This window comes from Squalius cephalus, assembly GCF_949319135.1.
Source record: "Squalius cephalus genome assembly, chromosome: 13".
In the NCBI taxonomy this organism is placed as follows: domain Eukaryota; kingdom Metazoa; phylum Chordata; class Actinopteri; order Cypriniformes; family Leuciscidae; genus Squalius; species Squalius cephalus.
Genome location: NC_137134.1, coordinates 16,877,101 through 16,891,270, shown reverse-complemented (window position 1 = coordinate 16,891,270; position 14,170 = coordinate 16,877,101). Strand labels below are relative to the sequence as shown.

At 36.2% G+C, this 14,170-nt stretch overlaps 1 protein-coding gene across 1 annotated transcript in view; it reads right to left on the bottom strand.

Moving 5' to 3' along the window:
• nek7 (NIMA-related kinase 7) overlaps positions 1-7,496 on the bottom strand; it is a 67,011-nt gene extending 59,515 nt beyond the window's left edge. Inside the window, exon 1 of the mRNA XM_079891264.1 lies at positions 7,223-7,496. The gene's annotated coding sequence lies outside the window, so the exon portion shown is untranslated. The remainder of the gene's footprint in view (positions 1-7,222) is intronic.
• Between the last annotated feature and the right edge of the window lie 6,674 nt (positions 7,497-14,170).

The following is a 14,170-nucleotide window of genomic DNA, read 5'->3' as shown; positions in this document are numbered from 1 at the left end:
ATATATACATAAGAAGAATGGCATCTATGCTAATTTTAGTGTCTTTGTTTACCCCGAGGTTTTCCCCCAGCCTGCCGGATCCAGGCCGTATCCAGATCTGACGAAGGACCTTCGTCTGGACCCGATGACAACGCAGTGCTGAAGAGCCAACTAGTCTCTCCCTATGGAGGATCCCTTTACCACTCCAGATAAAGCGTTGTCGGGAAATTCGTTTCGCGTACCTACCCCGAAGTGATAAAATAAAATGAAATTCTGTTTCAAAATTTATAAGGAAAGCCCAGTACTTTGTTTAGGCTTGGTTTGTAGGGAATTACAAACCTGCGCAAATATATTCAAACGCACATAACTATAGAACCAATTCTTAATGCGCATGTGACCGCCATCAGCGTTTATCACAGGTTCGCGTTTAAAGTTTGTGTAGAGAGAATTGTGTCGTCTTAGCGGCCCCTAATTTAATAACAAATGATCGTTGCGACGGAAGCGAATCAATCAAAACTAACTTTAGCTGGAAAATAACTTTATTAAAGAACCGCTATAAAGCCAAAACAATCTCTGTTACCTTAAATTATAAGTTTATCTCTGTAAAGCTGCTTTGAAACAATCTACATTGTTAAAAGCGCTATATAAATGAAGATGACTTGACTTGACTTTAATTAGAACTAAAACTTAGTAACCATGTATGAATGCATTTTTGTCATTTTAAGTGAACTTAGGACTGGTGATGAAAATAGATCATAGTAATAGATTATAGTTATTATTATAAAAAGATAATAATACTACTACTAATCACAATATACTAACGCACTAAGGATTGATGACCTGATGGGTTCATGAATATTAATCACGTTATCAACGTTCGCTCGAACTGATTTACTGAAATCAAAACAGGAAGGTAAAAGATGAGCGATGAGCCAGCCAATGAGATTGACGTTTGGGCATTAGTTAGAAACCGGCATGTCTTCTGCTTGTTCTTAAAAGCTGAATAATTCCAAATGAACTTTATTTTGACAGGAAAATAAAACATAGAATGTTGTTTATATGTAGGCTCTCTCTCTTTGCATGTGTGAGAAACAGCGCCCCCAGCAAAGCGAAGGCGAGTTGGCAGTTAGCATCACACTGGTTCCCTCGCCAAAAAACAAAAAGGATTTTCCATTGGCGTTTGGATTATCGCAAAAAAACCAAGCTCTGTGATCAACAAAAGTTTATGATACTTGCACGTTTTGTCCAAGATGATTTTCACAGATGACTACAATTCTGAAGCCTAAATGCAGTCACAAGTAGAAAGCTAAAGGTAGGCTATAAAGTTTAAACGAACTACACCACGGTTGCCTTTTTCAACACACATAACAGCTTTAAAAAAAAAAAAACACACCACAGACCTTATTTCAGCCATTTAATCAAAAACCCATTGACTTTGGGATGATGGAACCGGAAGTGCTAAAATGCTAATTTGCTTCCGCGTTTTGGCCTACAAAGGGATGTCATACCTGCACCACTCTATACTCCAAAACTGAACCTGAATCAAACCTAAAACAAACAGGAGCTTGAGAATCGGAATCAAATTGGAAAAATCTGTTTTCACATACACAGCCCTACTGACTACAAATAAATCATATAAATATATGGAGGTTTATTAGCTAATAACTGCATTTTAAAAAGCACAAGACAGAACAGCAAATCCGTTGACTTAACTGATCAAGTTGGAAATGATTGCTGAATAAATGCTAACTTTTCTTCATAAATCACAATCCAAATTGGTTGCTTAAAAGGAGCCACAGTTCTGCCAAAATGCCAGTCCTTAAAGCTGATCTTGGATCAATAATGTTCATGGTTTAGAAAATAAAATAAATTACTTCACATCATTAAGGTCTACCCAAATCCACCAGTAATAGTCTTGTGCTCCTACTGCTGTTATACTTTTAATGGTCGACGAATGCTCATGACAAATGACAGTTAAAAAAACACTTTGAATATCATAAGCGTGCATTTAAAAACGCGCTTGGCCTGTTAACAACCAGAGAAAACGCTTGCAACATCAAAACATCAATATCAATGAGATTCCCTGGGATATTTTTGGCCGAAGCCAGAGTGAAAAAAGCATGGCTCAGCGCACGGTTTGACCCAGAGACCTGGAGATAGTAACGTGACAGACTCCTTGTTCAAAGAAACTGGCCTGCTTTCATCTCCGGCTTTTTCCCGAGCCGCACTGGCCCAAGCCATCTGCTTTATTCTAATACAGGGCTTAAAGATGCTGTTTTTTTCAAGGCTTCCCAAGTACGATAAACAGCCTTTATGTAGCTCACCCCTGTTTACAGCATGCAGTATGCTGTGCTGTAAAATATTCACTGTTAAACTGTCAACGATGCTGGCCACTCGCCCGGACTTCACAGTATGGTGGCACTTGCCCTCAGTTTACGCCCCCTCGGCCCCCCACCAATGCCTGCTCGCGTAGAGGCCCGGGAACCGGCCCACTTCTCAAGACCTTCCAGAGCAGTTCAAACGCCCCACAAGCTTCCAGGCTTGGCTTCAGGCACGTGTAAAGTTTTTTTGTTATTCAATGCCCTGCAAAGGCACCGCCAAAAGTTTCCGAGTTCCAACTTGGCATGACTTCTGAAAAACAAAAAAGCGACCACAGCTTCCTCCTGCAGCCCTCGAGCCGGCTGTTTGTTTCCCTGACTGATTGAATGCAGAGAGCAGGGTCCTGTCGCGGAAGATCCCACAACGAGGGGGTGTTACGTCTCACTCCAGCCACAGACCTCGACAGCCCTTGGGCCGAACAAACTCAGCGGAAAGCTGATGAGTGTTAGTATGCCAGGCTGGCGTGCCCGGCTATTTGCAACACTCGGGTATTGCGTATTAAGAGAGACAGGCTTTCAAAACACACGGCCTCTTGCCTTCTCTCCATGTCATCCTGTGTGAAACATTAAATGTCGTTTGCAGTGAGAAATGGCGATAGCGACCCGTACGAAAAGACCGAGGATGTTCTTTTGGATCACAGTGCATATTTATTACGGTTTTTCTCGTATTTTGTGACAAACGCATGCTGTCAGCGTCTCCATTACTGTGTTTACAGTGCCATATGCATCGTGTAATTATGCTATGAAAGAGTTCATTTCCTGAGGAAATCTAAAGCAACGAGAGAGGCAAATTTCACAAACATTCCTGTCTTGCGAAAAGAACTCAAATTGTGCCAGATCAGCCTAAAATACAAGTCATGATTACTTACTGATAATGACAATAAAAAAAATAATTTACACAAGGACAAATATGAGGGTCAACTAAATGATATAGTACTCTAAAATATTGCCTAAAAATCAAATGGATATATTCAAATCTCCTAAACTTCAATGGTGATTAAAATCTTAAAATACTTTTTAAAAAAAGTCTGTAAATGTCCCATTTAGCATTTGACCAAAATGTGCTTTTCAGCGGCCAATACAATATCTAGAGTGTTGAGTGAATGATTTAATGATACATTTTAAAAAAATGTACTTAAAGAAGTCAAATGAGACAGACATAAAATTAATTAAGAATAAATATTTTACACAATTACACCAATTTTTTTTAATACAGAAATTAAATTGAAGATATTTTAAGATTTTTTAATACACATTTTTTAAGGAAGTTAAGACCAATTGGGTAACAATGCAAAACTGGCACAAGAAATAGGTCACATTTCTGTAAATCGGCTCACTTTGAGGTTTGAGGTTGATATATATCATACGATTTACTTCCTGGCATATAATAATTCCCCTACTTATACCTACGCCCTAAAAGTACTCTTTTACTGAAGAAAAAGTACACTTTTGAGTGTGTAGCAGAAGATTAGGGACATACTAAATTGTCATAACTGCGTCTTTAACAAACCCCATTGTTGGATAGCTCCTGTCACCATAAACTGGCCTGTCAATCATCTTGTAACTCGTCACAAAGGCCTCATTTACACACTCCACTTTTCAGCTAATTAAATTTATACAATTCTATTCACCTTATTTTCCCATCATATTAGATAATAGCCTACATTTCTCTCAAAATTTCACTTCTATCACAAAATAGAAATAGAAGTGTCACTTCTATCTATCTAGCCTATGCCAAATATGGAACCTTGAGTCTCAGACCTTTGCAACAATATGAGTTTTGTCAATATTAGATCATGAGATTATAAAATAGTGTAGTAAATTTTGTACAAATTTGAAACATGACGCCGAGGAACTAGGGCTGTGCAAAAATATCGATACAGCTAACTATCGCGATATTTTTTTTCACGATAGTGTATCGATATTTCAACCTCTAGTATCGATATTTAAAAAAAAAAAAAAAAAAAAAAAAAATTCATCAAATCCCTCTGTGTGCGTCAAACGACCTCCTCCGCCGCTGCTGTAGTTGTCGCTGACTCACGACAGTTGTCAACTGTCACTCAACTGTCCAGTTGTATGAGGCGCCGGACTGGACAAAAGCGAAGCGAACTGCGCGAGCGAGCAACAGAGTGAGCAACAGAGTCGAGAGACCGAGTGTACCCGCGCGCGAGAGAAACCGAGTGCGTCTGCGCGCGAGAGAAACCGAGGGTGTCTGCGTGCGAGAGAGACCGAGGGTGTCTGCGTGCGAGTCCGAGCATTAGTATTGGACTGGTACATACATAGTAATATAATTACTATATAAGAGGCATGGAAGTTCGATTAATGGACAACAATAATCAGTGCAAACGTCTTGTTTTGAACTATTGTTTAATAAATATAAATAATTCGAGCACATAAACTTCCATATGGAGGATTAAATAAGATTGAATGTATGTAGTAATAATATATAAATATTATATAAGAGGCATGGACGTTCGATTAATGGACAACAATATAAATAAAATCAACAATTAAATTATTATAAACAATAGTTCAAAACAAGACGTTTGTAGTACTGATTATTGCTGTCCATTAAAGCTGCCGTCGGCAACATTTTTTTGATCAAATTCAGTGAAATTGACACTATAATCCGACAGAACAACATAAATAAGGTGGTTTAAAAAAAAAACCCGAGCTTCTAACTCCACCTGGAGCGTGTTATTTGTTTTGCAAAAATCCACCGCTCCCGTCTCATCGGGTCCAATCAGCGCAGGGGGGTGTGCGATCTGACTGTCAATCACAGTTCGTGCACACGCCACAGATCCCCCCTCCCTCGCGCAGACGCGCACATTACAATATCACATGCACACGACATGCCTGAAGTTCGCCTGAAGATTGTACGAAGCGTGATGGCGGAGAGAAAATCTACTAACAAGCTTCCAATTCCTCGGTTATTGCTATCTATGGATAGATTAGCCAGGGCAGCCTACCTCCGAGTCCATGGTGTTGATCGATGCTGAAGAGACGGACGCGTTCACAGAAAATCAGGTACACACGCACTGACGATGGGCGGGTGCTCGTTGGTAGTGGGGGAGGGGCATGAGAGTTGTAAACATTCAAAATTTTGGCTAAGTCCACTCAATCTGCCAGACTTGCCGACTGCAGCTTTAATCGAACTTCCATGCCTCTTATAGTATATAATATTATGTACCAATTAGGCTACTAATGCTGGGGCACACTCGGTCTCTCTCGCGCGCAGACACACTCCGTCGCTCGCGCACTGTCGCTCGCGCACGCAGACACACTTGACACAATGCAAATACCTTTGCGAATAAACTGGAATTTAAGTTTTTGTCTGCTGAGTTATCAATATAATGTGATACACATACCAGAATACCCCAGGTGGTACATAAAAAGTTGTATATTCAGCTCTATTTCTTTCTTTTTTATTACATTTTTGATTTAAAAAAAAAAATATTGCAATATATCGCAATATGTATTGTATTGTATCGTATCGTGATATATCGTATCGTGACCCATGTATCGTGATATGTATCGTATCGTGAGCCCCTTGCCAATACCCAGCCCTACGAGGAACCCACTAAAAAGTTATTAAGTAAAATTTCTTTCTAAACGGTTTTCACATGATGACTTTTAAGTGTTTAAGCTTTCGACAGATCATACCTAATATATGACGATTATTTATATATTAAATATTTGATAGGGGAAAAAAACTAGAGGGAGACTGACAGTTAACAGGTTAAAATGATTTAATGTTCACTTCATATTTGGCAAAACTGAAAATTGTCATTATTTACATTCATATTGCTAGCTACATCCAGTATGAAATCCTTTCTTCTGTGAAACTCACTTTCATTGCATCATCTAGCCTATAATACAATGCAAGTTGAAAGGTGCCTCAATCTGTCATTCTAATATCAGATTTTGTTTTCCACAGAAACATAACATGGGTTTGGAAAGACATGAGGGTGAGTGAATGAATATTTGATATTTGATATAACAAGCCAAGAAGCACTATATTTCAAAGTTTGCATAACCACTGTATTTAACATTTTGTGCTGATTCATTGTTCAGCGTCATTCTGACAAACCCTGACTCCACAGTAATTTCACTGGATTTATGAGGTAATACACTGCATGGACTTCTAATTTCTTCTAACAGAGGCCTACTAAAAATATTAGTGACCAAAAGACGTGATAATAAACTTGTCCCCTGATTCACTCGTATCATTGTGAACATTATGAAGGAGGTTCATCATGAACACAAAACAAGTAACAACGCTTTGCTGTCAACAGCTGGAAAGTGTTGCCAAAGTAAGAAAGCCCTCACACTCACATAAAAAGCTTAGTTATGACTTCTCAAGAGGAACAGAGCATTAAATACCTTTGCTATTTTGTTTTACGGTTATTTGGCCAATGTCAGAGAAATTAGGAGTGAATTTCTCTCAACATTTCTACTGCATGTGTCACGCTGACAGACGTTAGCTTAGCCACAATGCTCCAACTAACCGTGCCATGTCACTGCTAGAAACACAACCAACGCTCTTAAAAACAGCTCCAAACTAACTTTCAAACCATGGTGAGTGAATGTCTGAGTGGATAAAAAACGTTTTAGTGTTAAATCAAATCATCTGAAAGTTTGTCTCAGGTAAATTACTGCCACAGCAGCGTTAGCCTAGCGCGCTAACTCAAACTAGCCCAAAGTTCGGTCAACTTTTCCTGTCTTTTCTGTTATAACGTCGAACAACATTTAGCGCATACACATTGCCTCACCGACTCAAAATGTCATTGTTGAGTGAGAATAAACACGGAAAAGTGACTATCAGTTTTTGAAGTTGACAGGAGGGAATGATGTTTAACTCTTACCAGGAAGTGCCAGCTGAGTTTCACGCGCGATGAACTGGAGCTCGCGCCGATGAGGATGAGGAGGATGAGGAGTTGGATGGTGTCCCAGACTGTCAAGGTCGGGCTCCTGCTGAGTTCCTGCGCGACGCCGCAACACCAACGCGAGCTGTTCGCGCGCGACTGTAGAGAGTGATGTGTGTTGTGTTCGCGTCAGTGTGTGCGCGCTCCTTAACACGCCATTCCAGACCTGTGAAAGTTACACACACATCCCAGCATGATCGAAAGAGAGGGCGGGGAACTTCACACAGGCCAATAACTTTAACATTCACAGAGACCAGAGTAAAGTAAGGCTATGCAGCAAGATGCGTTTCTAAGTCTATTCTGCTCTATTCTTCACTGAAGGTTCACATCACTTCTAATTGTTCTGTTGTACTTCACAATTGTTCTATCCTATTATATTCTGAAGGTTTCAGTATTATGTTTTCACGTCACCTCATCTCTACAATGTAAATTTCACTACACTCCTCTACGCTTAATCTAATTTGTTTCAGTTCACTAATATTCTGTTGTTTCACTTAAGTTCTATTCTGTAGCCTATGTTCCACTTAATTTTTATTCTATATTGCAGTTTTCACCTCACTTCTATTGCAATTCTCTTGTATTTCACCACACTTTTTTTTGTTCAGTTCACTAATATTCAATTGTTTCACTTCAATTTTATTCTATAGTGCAAGTTTCACCTCACTTCTATTATAATGTATTCTCTTGTATGTACATTTCACCAAACTTCTATTTTCTTGTTTTTTTTTTCAGTTCACTAATATTCTATTCTGCATTTCACCACAATTCTATTTTCAGTGTTGTTCAATGTTACAAGTTTTACCTCACTTTTATGCTATTGTGCTCTATTCTCTGAGAAAGGTTATCGCCACTTCTATTTTATTGTTGCACTTTACCACTGATCTATTATATATTTTTAAGTTTTACTATTCAGTTTTACATGACCTAACTTCTATTCTAATCCATTCTCTTGTGTACATTTCACCACACTTCTTTTTTTATTCTGTTGTGCTTCAGTTCAAAACCTTATTTTCTGTTTCACTTCAGTTCTATTCTGTAAGATGCACTTCAATGTTATTCCATTTTGTTCAGAACTTCAATGTTCTGTATCATGTCACTTTCATGTCACCACATTTCTATTCGAATTGACTTTGGTGAATTCTGTAAATTATGCTTCACTGCTCTTTTATTCTGTTCTGTTTCAATTAATATTCTATTCTAATTTCATTTTTGTAAGTTTCATTTGATGCCTATTCTGTCCTGTTCTATTATTTGTTTCACTTCACTGTTTTATTTTTTTGCTGTTTCACCTCACTTCTATTCAAGTTTCACTTCACCACTATTTTATGTTGTTTCAGTTGACCTATCCATTTTAATCTCCAAACTTAATTTAATTAAATTTTATTCTTTTCAATTTAGATCTGTTCTATTGTTACAATCTAAGTTTTGTGTTGGAATATACTGTAGGTAAGGTTAAATACAAACAGAAACATTTATTAGAATTCAGATCTTAAAGGGGTGGTATAATGCCCCTTTCACAAGATGTAAAATAAATCTCTGATGTCCCCAGAGTGTGTATGTTAAGTTTTAGCTCAAAATACCCCACAAATATTTTTATATAACATGTTAAAGTTGTCACTTTTTGAGGGTGAGCAAAAACGCACCTTTTTGTGTCTGTCCCTTTAAATGCAAATGAGCTGCTGCTCCCGGCACAGAGGGCGGAGCTTCAAGAGCTGGTGTCCTTTTACCTCACACAGACATACACTGAAAATGTCAAAAACTTTTAGCCTTTTATGTTCAAACCAGAGTCAGACAATGCAACAGGACATTTCTGAATGATTAGTTGATTAATTTATATTGCTGATGTATCTTCTAGTGATTAGCATATTCTGTCATGATAATCTATAAATCGTGTTTATGTAAATTCTAGGGTTGGTGATGTCACTTACCCGGGAGGAATGTCATGTAGTCCCAACCAGCCGTGTGTTGTAGTCCTTATAAAATGATTTCTTTAAAAGCAAATATCTCCCTTTGCTTTGAACTTTGAGCGTTGTAACTTTGCAGATGTTGTTTATGCTCAAACAGCAACATTACACACTAACTAAAGTTAGAAAAGTGAAATCATAATCAACCACCACTTTAAATACTGAGACTGCAGAAACATTATCAAAGAAAGTAGTCTACCCATAATATGACGGTTTACCAGTAAATCTGAAGATACGTTTCTATCTCTGACTGATTTTAAATCGTAATTTTGGCCACCCCTGAAATGGCTCGTAGCATTAACTTTACCTGAGCTGTTGAATTAAATTATGCTATGAATCAGATTCAGTATTCCTCAATGAAAAAACAAAACAAAACAAAAAAACAGTGAAATGCAAACTCAGAATATTATGCACACTAGGAATAATTAAATATGTTAAATAACACACATACTTTATGTATTTAATCTCACTTTATTAACCAATGCCTTTGCTTCTGACCTTCGCTGATCTAATTTAACCATACAAATAAGCAAAAATTATTTTAGATGAACATCACATCACATTTGTGTTTTTTTTTTTCTTTTCTTTTTTATTGCTGAAGTAAGAGTGTGTCCTATTCTTCTTCAATCCAGAACGGCAGCACAGCAGAAGGTTTGTGTGAGCTGCGCCCTCTACTGTACAGGTATGAATTCACATTTCCTTCAGTCTGAGGCTTATTCATTTCACTTTTGGTATGAAAGGGCCTTTACATTTGCCAAATATATATATTTTTTTGTTATTAAAAAACAAGCAAGCTAGTCCAGCCCAGAGAAAATGTAACGCAAAAGTAACGTAACATTACTCTCCATGAAAAGTAACTAACACAATTAGTTACTTTTTTTAGGGAGTATCGCGATATTGTAATGCATTCATTTTAAAAGTAACTCTCCTCAAAATATACATATACATATATATATATATATATATATATATATATATATATATATATATATATATAATCATTTATATCATCATATATACTTGAAGAGCAAATGACATTATCACTAATCTCATTCCTAATTTACTTTTATTTATTTTCCTTTCTAATTTTATTTTATTTTATAAATGTCTGGCTCTAAAACAACTAGAGTTTTACCATTGAATGATCATATAATGTCTAATCTTATCAGAAAAACTAATGAACAAACAACATAAACATCATAATTTGTTGTGATTCACGTTACGCTGATTCACGTTAACTTCTGATTTTGGTGTGGATAGGCCTGTATTACCTGTGATTACCAGTTCCAAGATTGTTAGCGAAGCATGCAATAAACTAAGACTCTTATTTAGTTACAAAACGATAACCACCTCAGCATATCTACACTGTAAAAAATCATATGATCAATAAGTTATGACAACATATGTTTTTACATGCAATTTTCAACTTTTTTTATATCATACAAGATCCAACTAATTTAAAAAAAAAGTCAGTTTAATGTAATTCAAGTTGAATTGACTTAAACATCCAAGTTAATTGTACTTAAAAATTGAAGGCAGCAACTCTTTTACAGTAATCTTGCTAGTGTCAAAATAATATCAAAAGGAAGGCAAATTTTTGTTTACACCTCACAACATTAACACTCAAACTGTATCAATATAAACAATATTATGTGTTGTCAGCAATAAAATTGCCGCAATAAGCTGAGAGGATACTATACAGTACCATAACATTCAATCAGAGCATTTTCTGTTCCGTATAAGGAAAGTAACAATGTTTTCTCCTACATTTTGACAGTTGATAATCAACAAGTGTTGTGCGCTGCTTTTCTTTCTTTCTTTTTTTCCTGTCTTGACACTTCAATAGCAGTTCTGCTAACCTCCTCACAAATACCATATAAGAAAGGTAAAGCACACACTGTGTGTTTTCCCCTCTTCTTGAACAAGCGTTGAAGATTAAAAGAAATGTCTGCGGAAAATCTGTCAATTCTGTTGGCGAATAACGGCAAGCTGGAATTTAATGGCATGAGTTATATTGGGCTCCCTCAACACCCACATTTTGCTCTCAATGAGATCAATGCTGCTTCATGACAGATAGGGACTGTCTTTAGTATCTTCAAATTTCTGGTTTCTGAGGGAATAATTAGATAGATGGATAAGAGGCAGCTCTTGTGACTGCACACATGGAGCTCTGGTTCAACACTGCAGTCTGTTGTCTTGAAATCTGTGTAATAATCAGATTGTGTCGATTGTTCTAAAAGTAGAACGGCGGCAGCTCCATAATGTTAACTCTCTCTTTTTTTTTTTTAGATATTTGTTTTGCCAAAATCCTTGTTTGATTTCATATTTTTTTTGGAATGTAGATGAGCTTCCTCGTGTCTTTTTTCGGGTCTTGTTTGTCTTTACCCCCAGACAATGAACTTTTTTGGTAGTGCACGAAAGGGTCGCGCTGCAGCGCATAAAAGAAAACGCCAGCTTGATTTGATTTATTATTGCAGCCGTCGATAAGAAAGTTACACGATTCAAATATTCATGTCTACGTGCATTTATGTAAACACACGTGTGACTTTTGTCTGTTTCTGTTTGCTTGTGTGTATGTAGTCATGGAATTCGACAGTTTTGTTTTCTGTGTTTTCATGAATGTACACATATACATCTATTTGTTTTAATTATTTTTTTATTGTCACTTGAGGACCATCTTTTAAGCGTACGGTTTCTAAATGACAAAATTTATTCAAAATTTCCATAAATGTCAATCTTAGTCTTTATATTTCATCATCCTTCATTTAATTACAGTCAGAATGCATTATTTCAGCATTGACTAAAACTAAAAATGTAAATTTACAGTATGCAATCAATTCAAATAAAGCACTAATACTTTGAATAACATTTGAATAGATTAATATGTGATAAAAAATTATGATTATGAATTGATTAATTTCTGTATGGATATAATTGAAAATGTGTATGATTTTGAAAAAAAAAAGTGCATTAGAAACCAGTTTTACCAGAAACCAGTTTTCTAATTAACTGTGATTTAAGAATGATAGCATTTTGGGTGATTTTATGAGTCTGTACTACATGTATGGTTCAATTTAGAAAAATGTTACTAAACGTTTCAGCTTCAGTCATTAGTTGTTGTTTTTTAAAGCTTGTTCGTGGTAGTGTTCAAGAACTGTAAAAAGTTCAAATGTTACCTTAAGGTCCGAATTTGATATTTAAAAATGACTTAGATAGATAGATAGATAGATAGATAGATAGATAGATATACACTTCATTATATATGGGTGTGTGCACCTGTATAAATGTAACCTACATTTGTACACTTACCCGACCTGCATGTTAGTCATTGACCTCTGAACTTAATGTTCACAAAATTTCAGATGTGTTATCTGCATCTGCTGCTAAGGGTCACAGAGTCTCTCTCTCTCTCTCTCTCTCTCTCTCTCTCTGTGTGTGTGCACTTGCATGTTTAGTGCAGACTGCTACATGAGCATGTCCTTTTGACAGAGTAGGAGGCAGTGATATGCATACTTTCCTGGGATAAAAGGTGCTGGTGTGGAACTGCCACTGTATGGTAACACACACACACACACACACATACACACACACACACAGGTGCCAGGCTGACTGTACACATCATCTGACACCGGGCTTCTTGCTTTCTCGTCTCAGCAGTGTATATGCAATGTACTTGTCGGTGTGTGTGTGTGTGTGTGTGTGTGTGTGTCCCTCTCAGGCTCACTCTACCGTGTCAGTCACAGGAGCACCTGAGTCCACATCACACACATCAGCTGTTTACACACCATCCTGTGTTCTGAACCACAGATATTCACTAGAGAGACAACATTGAGAATCCCCAGAGGAACATTTTATTGCTCAGAGGTTTCTCTTTCATGGCTCAGGAGACTTAATGGAGTCATGTTTCACTTAAGCATCAATTTTGGATAAGCATCTCCGATTATGTATAGAAATTTGTGTTATCTCCGATGTTTTGCCTAAAACTACTACTAGAAGAAACACAAATACACAAATGTGACATACAGTAAGATAGAGCTATAAAGCCAAGGTGAATAGCATCGCTTGTGAAAAAGAAGTGTGCTTAATTGTATTGAATTGTATTGTTTGTTTTTTTAAATGTACTTGCAAATAATATATTAATGAAATTCAGGCTAATTAAATTAGTGTACTACTTAAAGAGAGTACACATTTTATACGTTTCTTAACACACTTAAGTACATTTTTAAAAAGTGCACTTTGTAATGTAACGTAAAATTGAAAGTTTTAGTTAAAAGTCCTTTTTAAATCATTTTGTAATAATATTTTGTCATGATTTAAGGACTAACATACTAAAGCACTTAAATCATTTTAACCATAGTATGTTATTTAATATTACATTTTAAATGAATTGCAACTTCATCAATATAAAAATGTCATTACAAATATGTTTAAATACATGACATGTTTTCAATAGAAATTAAATTACATTTTTGTTTACTATAAATGCTTGTCAGTACATTCAGCAGTGCACTTTAACCATAATTCAAAGACAATAAGAAGTCATTTTAAAATGACACATTATATACGTAAGATGTACTGACGTGGGAAAAAAAATATTTTCATCTAATTGCATTTAAAATAAATTTTCATTTAAACAAAATTAAACATGCAATGAAGTGTCCGAAAACATTACATTCAGTTCATAATTAAGTATATTATTTTAAAGTATATTATTTCCGTAATAAATTATCTTTTTAAAAGTGTAGGCCTACTTTTTTCACTAGGGATCGCATCACATTACCATAGCTTGAGCTTGCAGTCGTGGAAGAATTTGATAAATATTTGAGTTAATATTGAGATTTCTGACTTTAGCACACTTTGGTAAATCTGAGCACAGTTTGGAACATTATTATGTCTTTATTGATATTTGAGAAACATTTGTTTT